This window comes from Brachyistius frenatus, unplaced genomic scaffold (genome assembly GCF_029030835.1).
Source record: "Brachyistius frenatus isolate BFR_SWC_R1_liver_20210118 unplaced genomic scaffold, ASM2903083v1 Contig_333, whole genome shotgun sequence".
Lineage (NCBI taxonomy): Eukaryota > Metazoa > Chordata > Actinopteri > Embiotocidae > Brachyistius > Brachyistius frenatus.
This window is the reverse complement of record NW_027210932.1, coordinates 72,162-82,919: the sequence shown is the minus strand read 5'-3', so window position 1 is coordinate 82,919 and position 10,758 is coordinate 72,162. Positions and strand designations below refer to the sequence as shown.

At 42.3% G+C, this 10,758-nt stretch overlaps 2 non-coding genes across 2 annotated transcripts; one reads left to right on the top strand and one right to left on the bottom strand.

Moving 5' to 3' along the window:
- Positions 1-7,292: 7,292 nt before the first annotated feature.
- On the top strand, positions 7,293-7,374 carry trnas-uga (transfer RNA serine (anticodon UGA)). The gene has a single exon. It is a non-coding gene; the product is annotated as a tRNA-Ser (tRNA).
- A 1,172-nt stretch (positions 7,375-8,546) lies between these two features.
- Positions 8,547-8,620, bottom strand: trnat-agu (transfer RNA threonine (anticodon AGU)). Its single transcript has one exon. It is a non-coding gene; the product is annotated as a tRNA-Thr (tRNA).
- Positions 8,621-10,758: the final 2,138 nt, after the last annotated feature.

Below are 10,758 nucleotides of genomic sequence, written 5' to 3'. Positions count from 1 at the left end.
AATTCATTTTACTTTAGATGATCATGTGTGATCATGAGCTCTGTGTCTAAAGTCTTGTCCTTATGTGAAACATTTTTAATTTAGTTGAATACAAAATGTTTCCCAAGAAGTGTTCATGCATAAAATGTTTATTGGACACCTGCTTTGAGTTTGATCAGCCCATTAAAAGGCCATTATCAACTGGCATCAGGGGAGTAGATCTGGCTGGCGGGGCCCTGCTCCACCTCTGGTCAACTCGTTGGATCATTATCAACGACAATGACCATCCCAAAAGAATAACAGTTATGGAAGATGAATGAGATTGAATGCTGTCAAAAAGTTTTTCACAAAATGTTGTCCCATTGTTACCTGATATTTGGTTTCAGCTGCTCAACAGTTCAGGCTCCCCTTTGTCATATTTCTCATTTCCTAATGTGCCAAATGTTTTCAATGAGTGACGTGTCTGGACTGCAGGAGGCCAGTTTAGCGCTGATAAAAAGCTGGATGGTTCTTCTCCTCTTTAACCTGGAGGATGCAGCCATGATCTGTGTTCACAGACGATGGTTTTCACAAGTGTTCCTGAGCCCATGCAGTGATTTCCACTCCAGAATAGTGTGTTTTTAATGCAGCGCTGCCTGAGGGCCCGAAGCTCACCACCATCCAATATTGGTTTCCAGCCTTGTCCCTTGTGTTCAGAGATTTCTCCAGATTCTCTGAATCTTTTAATGATATTATGAACCGTAGACGATGAAATCCACTAATTCTCTTTTTATACCCAGTAAAGTTTCCGATCTGTTGCCAGGTAACCTGATTAGTTGCGAGTTGTTCAAACAGGTGTTTTTTTTAGTTACACAACTTATCTTAAATGTGTTGCCTACATCAAATTCAAAATGAACGTATTTTTTATAGCACAATAACATTTCTCAGTTTCAACACTTGATATTATCTTTAGTCTATTTTCAATTAAAAATATTCAGTTTTTATTTACATTTTACACAGCATCCCAACTTTTCTGGAAACAGGGTTGGAACACCGTCTGAGAAAAGGTTTCCTTGTCGATCACACGCTGATCAATGGATCGTGAAACCGACTTTGGCATTCAAGGACACAAACTTTGAAACAAATTGGAAGGATCTAATTAATCCAAAAGAATACATTTAAAGCTTGCTAGCTTAATATCATAACTAAGTTTAAATATGACACCACACCATCTTAGACTGCGTTCGGGATTGATAGAAAAAGGAACGATTTCTTACAACATAAATTTGAATTCACTGAACAACATGAGGACGGACATGTCTGTAGTTTGCTGTGTATGTGTGGGCTGCTTGAACACACTCTGGCTGACTGAAAGTGTTGGTGGTGATGGTTACTGAGGATAAGTAGCTGTAAAGAGGTAAAGTCCTCATCCATCCCGAGGACAGATGCAGTGGATCACATGCTGTTTTTCTGTCTCTACTGAGTGAGAATGTCATTCAAGTTCTTCTAAAGCAAACAGTTTACTGGATAATTAAAACCAACATACCATCTTCTCTGTTGCTTTCCTCCAAGCTGTAAAAGAGAAAAAGACATCATGTATGAGGTATATCCAACTGTTACCAACGATCAATTATCTATTTTTAATTCACAAAGGAAGGAGGAGGAAAATACTGGAATCAAGTTTGCAGCTTGAAAGCAGAAACAGGATATAAATCTCCCGAGGTAATTTCAACAGATTCACATTATCAGAACCAACAACGCAACGATTAGAAATAAACATCAATCAGTTGAAGTTGAGTGGCGACTGTGGCTCAGAAGGTGGAGCAGGTTGGTGGTTCAATCCCTGCTTCCTTCCGTCCACATGCTGAAGTGTCCTTGGCCAAGACACTGAACCCAAGTTGCCCCGTCGGGAGATCTGTCGCCATCGGTGTGTTAATCAGTGAATGAAACAGTGTAGAGCGCTTTGTGGACTGCAGAAATAAAACAACACCGTACAAGTGCAGACCATTTAAAGTTAGTAATTAATTCATGAAATTCACACGACTTAACTAAAATATTAATTAAAAAAAAAAATTTATAAACAAAGTAACTGGAGTGTTAACAGTTATAATCAGAATAAGTATTTTATGACATCAAATAAAAATACCACATAATATCCATAAATTGTATATCACATCAGGCATTGTCACTCTGACACCACAGAACAGCTGTTTTCAACCAGAAGGTCGATCTAAAATCGATATCATATTTCAGATTAATCAGTCTGAAATGGAAACAGCACTTTTGGCTAATATTTACCAGCTCAATAAAGACAGTCCTGAATACTGGAACACACTTCTGGATCAGTTATAGAAGTATAACTGCAGCAACCTGAATGATTAGCAACTCAATTGACAAAAGATTCATCATCAGGACTAAAAAAAAACTCAGTTATTCCTGATAGATTAAATTATTATTAAATGGTCTGCACTTAAAGGACTTTATTACCTCAGCAGTCTGTAAAGCACTCAAATCATTTCTGCCTCCCACGACTGTCATCTGGCGTCGGGAGCAGCCTGGGCTTCAGTGCCTTGCCCAAGGACACTTCATCAAGAGGACAGGAAGAACCAGGGATTGAACCACCAACCGTCAATGTCAAAAAGGACCTGCTCATTTCTGGGCAGTGACTCACCTGTGCTGCACCTGTCCTGCTCTGCAGCTCCACATCCATAAGAGCAGAATGAGGAAGTTGAATGTACTCATGGTTACCTGCTGGTTAGCAGTAGGATACAGAGGTCTTATATAGAGGCTGAGGACGGGTCAGAGGAGTGCTTTTAGGAAACCACAATGGATGCATGGGAGGTGTTGGGGGGGGGGGGATGACAGGGGTTGCGATGTTGCCAAATGTGTAAATGAGTAACTGAGCGATAGGGACAGGGTGTGTCCTCTGGGTGTGAGTTTGTAGGTGTGCTTGTTGAAGTATCAGCAGGTCACAGGGAGGGTGGGGATGTCCATCAAATATTATAATACCAAACTGAGACATTACACAGCTCATTACGTAATAAACAAACACTTTGATCGCAGGGACACACCCTCTCAGCAGAGGATGAATATGGACATGTATTCAGAGAGAAAGTCGAACCTCTCACTGGGGTGTCTCAGCGCCAACCTGTTGGTTGGTGTTCCTGCTTCCTACAGACCTTCACCACCAGCTGATGGACGCGGCCGAGAACATGTGGACTGCTGTCGACCAATAAGCATGAAGGAACCGTCCCCTGAGGACAGTGTGTATGACATTAAATATCTCACAGCAGAAGTTTGGGAGGCCCTTTGTTGTAGACATATATCTATCTAGTATATCCACATTTCACAGTCAACACCCGTCACCAACATATGAAGACTGTTCTGGAGACTCTCCACGCAGAGAGACGGCAGCGCTCGCCACCTTCCACCCTCGGATGGATGCATGTACTCATCTGCTCAGACTGTGAAGGAAGGATTCATTCAAACAATCATAATATTACTGAAACCAAGCAACACAGTTGGAATAGTTGGAATTTGAATCCTCAGACTTCAGTGTCAAACTTTAAATAATGTCCTCTGTCTTGGTCTTTTTCTGTCCTGTGGTGGATCAGTATTTTCAGCACCATCACCTTTGTTACAGTGTGCTACTTACACACTGTATTTTGTCATCAAACTTATTTTTCCACAGCAACCACACTGACTAAACCTTCCATGTGCACTTTGACCTTTGTCTCGTTCCATCAGTGACGCTCACACTGCTGAGCTTCATCTGATCAGCAGGACGACGGCTTTACAACCGTGAGCCGATTCAAAATAAAACGCTTCACAGCCCCGTTTCCAGAAAAGTTTAGATACTGTGAAACATGTAAACAAAAGCAGAATGTGATGATTTGCAAATCATGTAAACCCATATTTGATGGATAACAGACCAAAGACAACATATCAAATGTTTTATTGTTTTCTGATAAATATCTGCTCATTTTGAATCTGATGTCAGCAGCACATCTCTATAAGTTGTTCCAGGATCATGTTCACCACTGAGCTGCATCAACTCTTCTTTTAACAACACTCTGGAAACCTTTGGGAACTGAGGAGACCAGTTTCTGGAGTTTTGAAAGTGAAATGTGGTCCCATTCTTGCCTGATATGGTATTCCAGCTGCTCAACAGTTCAAGGTCTCCTTTGTTGTATTGTTCATGTCCTGATGCTCCAGGTGTTTTCAATGATTGACAGGTCTGGACTGCAGGAGGCCAGTTTATCAGCGGACTCTTCTACTAGAGAGCCATGCTGTTGGAATACGTGCAGAATGTGGTTGGACGTTGTTCTGCTGAAATAAACAAGACCTTCACTGAAAGAGACGTTGTCTGGGATAAATCAAAATAAGCAGATATTTCTCATAAAACAATAACATTTCTCAGTTTTAACATTTGATATGTTGTCTTTGGTCTATTTTCAATCAAATATTTTTTTTAATTTTTTTATTTGATTTTATACACTTTATTAATCCCCGAGGGGAAATGTCTTCACTACAGCAGGGGGGCTCTCAGGGGGGAGATGCTGCAGCAGGCTGCCACTAGCGCGGCGCCAGGTAACCTGACCTGAGGTGCATGTTTTTGGATGATGGGAGGAAGCCGGAGAACCCGGAGAGAACCCACGCAAGCACAGGGAGAACATGCAAACTCCACACAGAAAGGCCCAGGACCGGATTGGAACCCGGAACCTTTTTGCTGTGAGGCGACGGTGCTAACCACTGCACCACCGTGCTGCCCCTCATATAAATATGAGTTTATATGATTTGTAAATCATCACATACAATACTCAGAGAGCTGAAGTAAAAGTGGGTATTAAAAATGATATCAGGGGTTATGAATATGAAGTATGATTTGATAATAATGGTCCTTTGAGGTTGAGTGGTGACCTTTAAGACTTTGTGTAGCAGGAAATTGGAGATCTTCCAATGAGAGAATGGTTATAAAGATAAGTTCCCTCCATTACACACACACACACACACACACACACACACACACACACACACACACACACACACACACACACACACACACACACACACACACACACACACACACACACACACACACACACACACACACACACACACACACACACACACACACACACACACACACACACACACACACACACACACACACACACACACACACACACACACACACACACACACACACACACACACACACACACACACACCCAGACACACACACACACACACACACACACACACACACACACACACACACACACACACACACACACACACACACACACACACACACACTGATCCTAGCAACCACTTTATATCTCAATCAAAACTTCTTAGTCAAACATTTCAGCCAAAGACGAGAGGTGGAGGAGGAAGACTGCAGAGTTTACAGTAAAAATGTGAGGAAGAGAAGGAGCTCCATGTAAATCTGTGAAATCAGGGGTCACATGGTGCTGTTGGAGGCGTGTCCTGTTCCAGGTGTTTGGAACATGTGGATATGATTCTACTGAACAACCAAAGAAACAGTGGAGGATTCTGCATTATTGATGTGTTTTTATGGTCTTACATGTTCATAAGCTCATTAAATGACACGTTGAAAAGACAAAGATGATCTGAGTAGTAATGTTTAACTGACTGAGGTTTTCTCCACCAGTGATACTGGACTGGAAGACCTCCTGAGGTGGGGCACCAGCTCGGTGGCTCAATAAATCCCATGAAAAGCCTCCTAACCAAAGTCCATTATGACTCTTCAGAGTAAAATATATATTATCTGAAAACCTTTTCTGATGGTTAGGTTTGTGAGTCACCTGGGTGTAAAGAGCAGCAAACACTTGGACGGTGTGCTTTCTGATGACTGAAACAAGAGGAGTGCAAAGTGATTTGGTTGAAATTCAACATCAGTCAAAGTGCTTCACAGTTAATAAACACTGTGACATGTTTCATTCACTGAAATGGCCAATAACGACCTTCATCTAATCATCGTCATGTGCATCGTCAAATGAGTCACCTGAAGACTTCTGTTAGAGCATCATGTAAAATAGATAAACAACCTTTAAACAGCTGATCTGTAGGTGGTGATGGACCTTCATCATACAAAGATAGCATCATCAATACAAGTCGTGTGTGTGTGTGTGTGTGTGTGTGTGTGTGTGTGTGTGTGTGTGTGTGTGTGTGTGTGTGTGTGTGTGTGTGTGTGTGTGTGTGTGTGTGTGTGTGTGTGTGTGTGTGAGTGTGTGTGTGTGTGTGTGTGTGTGTGTGTGTGTGTGTGTGTGTGTGTGTGTGTGTGTGTGTGTGTGTGTGTGTGTGTGTGTGTGTGTGTGTGTGTGTGTGTGTGTGTGTGTGTGTGTGTGTGTGTGTGTGTGTGTGTGTGTGTGTGTGTGTGTGTGTGTGTGTGTGTGTGTGTGTGTGTGTGTGTGTGTGTGTGTGTGTGTGTGTGTGTGTGTGTCCTCCACAGTAATCTCTGTGTGGTTTCAGTATGATGGAGGGAATCTGAATTGCAGTTCTTTAAAATACTGTTTTAATTTCAGTATTTCTACTGTGAAGATGGTACGAAGAGCCAACAGACAGGTGCTCCGACAGGTGGATGCTGGCTGACCCTGATGATGACAGGGTGAAGAGCTGAAACAGCTGTGGGTGGTGCGTTGATGGGCAGCTGGGAAGTGGGAAAGTTCTGACCTCCAAGTGAGAGAAAAGCCTTGAACGCATCCCAAACTGGTTCCTTCCTTTCCGTCTCAAACACGCTCGGCTCTGATTCCCCTTCATCCTGCTGGAACAACCAATCACAGGCAGAACAGCCCTCCCGCTGACCCAACCTAGCAGCCCTGATCCATGACGGGACTGCCCCCTCGTGGACGGACGAGGTTACGACCGCTGGTCGTTGTTTTCTGAGGATCACGAGGAGCCAACACAGTTTTACAAGACAAAAGCCGAGCGGTCGGTTCCAGCCGTGTTCACCTCGTCTCTTCAATGTTGTTCTGCAGAGTTCAGTCAGAGCGACAGCGGCCGTCCAGGTGAGGTGAAAGACATTAGTGACACGACAGAGAGGTAGTGAGAGACGCTGCCTGCTGCAGAGGAAGAGGCGGGTCACCTGCGCTGATTACCGAGTGTTGGCACTGCAACTCCCAACCTTTAACAGGCTCCGCTGTGGGGAACCTACGGTCCGGCCTCTAAGTCGTCGTCCAAGTATAAAGGGACATTTCAGTTTGGACTCAGTCTGTCCTCCTGCAAAGGGACAGAAACATACAATTAAGCACACCGATATCATGAATCGTATCGTAAAAATCGGCCGGTATGACGTCATTGGGCGTCTCGCTGCGATGGCCGAGTGGTTAAGGCGTTGGATTTGAAATCCAATGGGATCTTCCCGCGCAGGTTCGAACCCTGCTCGCAGCGTGGTTCTTTATTATTTTTCATGTTTGCTGTCATTGAACATACATTCTGTGACTATAAATAACTCAGGAACTTGTTAGGTTAGGTTAGGTTAGGTAGTTACCTTATTAATCCCCGAGGGGACATGTTTTCGCTACAGCAGCATACAGAAGCAATCAGATAATAATAGAATAATAGAAAAGCAATAAAATTGCAGTAAAAAATATAAAATATAAATATAATATAAAATGCACAGTATATACAGTACAGTATATATATCTATATATATTATATGCAAACAACCAAGAAACACAGTCAACCGTATTATTTTGCCAGAGGTGAGTTATTGTACAGTATTGCGGTCGGCAGGAATGATCTCCTGTATCAGGAATGATCTCCTGTATCTGGAATGATCTCCTGTATCTAGAATGATCTCCTGTATCAGGAATGATCTCCTGTATCTGGAATGATCTCCTGTATCTGGAATGATCTCCTGTATCTAGAATGATCATCAGGAATGATCTCCTGTATCTGGAATGATCTCCTGTATCAGGAATGATCTCCTGTATCAGGAATGATCTCCTGTATCTGGAATGATCTCCTGTATCAGGAATGATCTCCTGTATCAGGAATGATCTCCTGTATCTGGAATGATCTCCTGTATCAGGAATGATCTCCTGTATCTGGAATGATCTCCTGTATCAGGAATGATCTCCTGTATCTGGAATGATCTCCTGTATCAGGAATGATCTCCTGTATCAGGAATGATCTCCTGTATCAGGAATGATCTCCTGTATCTGGAATGATCTCCTGTATCAGGAATGATCTCCTGTATCTAGAATGATCTCCTGTATCTGGAATGATCTCCTGTATCTGTCCTTGTGACAGCAGCTGGAGGAGTCTTTTGGAGAACGTCCTCCTCTGTCCCTGCAGCAGGTGGAGAGGGTGGTCAGGATTATCCAATATGGATAATAGTTTGTTCAGCGTCCTCCTCTCCACCTCCTTTTCCAGACTATCCAGATTCATATTCATATTTTGTTGTTGATTTGTGAAAACACGGAAGTAATGAATGAATTTGGTAACAGTAATTGGAACTAAACAAATTGAACTCCAAATAATTTACGTTTAATTTGAAAAATAAATTAAAGGAATCTATTTAAGAAAATAACAATACAGTGAGGAAGACAGATGTGAAAAGGCACCGCTGGGATTCGAACCCAGGATCTCCTGTTTACTAGACAGGCGCTTTAACCAACTAAGCCACGGCGCCATCTGCTGCACGCCGACGACATAATTGTTTATAAACGTGATGACACGTGGTCAGCGATGATTCACATTGGTATGTTTACAGTACCAATCGTTATGGTACATGTACTGACGGTTATTGCAGCTGGTCAGAGTTACTGATCTTATTGAGCCTGTCCAAACATTAAGCCCCCCAGTGTGGTTGGTTTTTGTTAGTGAAAAGTGTAAATTCAATGTTTGATTATGATTACCTCATATTTTGTTGTTGTTGTAGTCTGAGACTAAGATTGCTCCATCTGACAGTCAGTGGTGAAACTGTACATCTGTTCTAGTTTTAGCTGTGAAGTATGTTGGCTGTGAGGAAAACACATCTGTGCTTTTAGTCTGTGGATCGCTTGCTAATATATTCCTAACAAATCTAAAACCCTCTTGTAGCTTTCAGAGAGGGACGCTGCGATGATATGACGATAACGACTGCAGTTTTTTAATGATTCATTAATGATGTCTGTATCATCAACCAGAATTATTTTTATTACTTCCTTGTGATAGAAGTAATGTAAAATAATCTATTATAATGCATCAGAGCCAGTTTGAGCCGCTGATGAAGACCACGAGGCAGCTGAAGGTTTGAAGACTGATTTTGTCGCCTAACAGGTGTTGATGTCTCCGTCAGTTCAGGAAGACTGAGCTGAAAGATAAGAAAAAGAAGACTTTGACTTATTTTTACAATTCTTTATTTTTATTTTATTAATGTCTTTTGGACAAAGATCCTAAATTCAGGAAGCACTGCCTTCCCCTGTCATGCTTCCTGAGATATGTTATCAACCACAGAGTTTCATAACTGTAAAAATCTCCTGATTACACAATCCGAAATCAAACAGCATAAAATAAACTATCGGAGATCCTACTGATAACTTTGATTAATAACTGTCATCTCTCTGTTTCTCATGCCTGCAGATTAAACTGGTAAATATGTGCAAACTTTACAACATTTATTATTATTTCTTAAAATAGAAAACACAGATATTTTCTTCTGTGAGTAACTTTCATTTTCCGTGAGTAACTTCCTGTTACTAACCTTCCTCAGCTTCCTCCTGTCCGACCGCATGGCAATGAAACATCGTCAGGAATGAAGACCATGCTCGGTCTGCCAGACATCAGATCCTGGATCAGAGTCTGGATCAGAGTCTGGATCAGATCTTGGATCAGATTTGCTTGATCAGCTTTCATGGATAAATAGAACTTATTGATCGTCAGCAGAGTTGAATATGTGCAGTTCTGATGCTTGTTGACGTGTGACATCACCAGCAGCTTTTCTCAGAGTGGAAATGTGTCATTTCATAGCTGAACTCTGTGACAGCGTGTGGACGGTTCTTATCCAGCTTCCTGTTTCCTTCTGCGTCACTCGTCCTGATGGAGAGAAACGGTCCAAGAAAAGACTCAGTGAGACTCTGGAAACACGTCCCGAGTCATGAACACTGCTGATCCTCTCACTGCACAACAGTCTGAGAACCTTTTAAATACCACTTTTATTAAATACCAGATATTTACAGATATTTTAATACACTGGAACTTAATATAATCATTATGATTATGAATCCTTCTCAAAGTCTGTGTTGATTTCTTGTAAACTAACTTTAAAAAACCAAAAGTATCATCTGAAGACGAGGTGATTGTTTTGTGTTGGAGCCCCTCGAACTTTCCTCCCTTCATATGATCACAGGGGACCAGCTTCTGCTGCCTCATAGTTTTCCACATTGTTCCTCTGTGTGTTGTTCATATGGAGGGGGGGGGGGGGTCGGAGGGCTTCTCCTCAGGGGAAGTGCTTCATGGGAGGAGTGACTAAGATTTATAAATACATGGAGCTCTTCTTCACTCACAGTTTTTCCATGACAGCCGGGAAACCAGCATGTTGAGTAATGGAGGGGGGCGGGGGGCGGGGGGGCAGTCTATTACTAACACTGTGTTCCCTCACTTTACTGTAATGGGGTTTGTGGAGGGACGCTGGCCGAGGTCGAAGGTCATGGTTGTCTCAGAGCTGTGAGGTGAATCACAGCAGGGAGGCCTTCAGTAGTTTCTGTATTTTAATACACATTTAAAGAACATGAATTCATCCATGAAAACTGTATACGTGATCAGCAGATCAGCTGATCACAGAGAAAC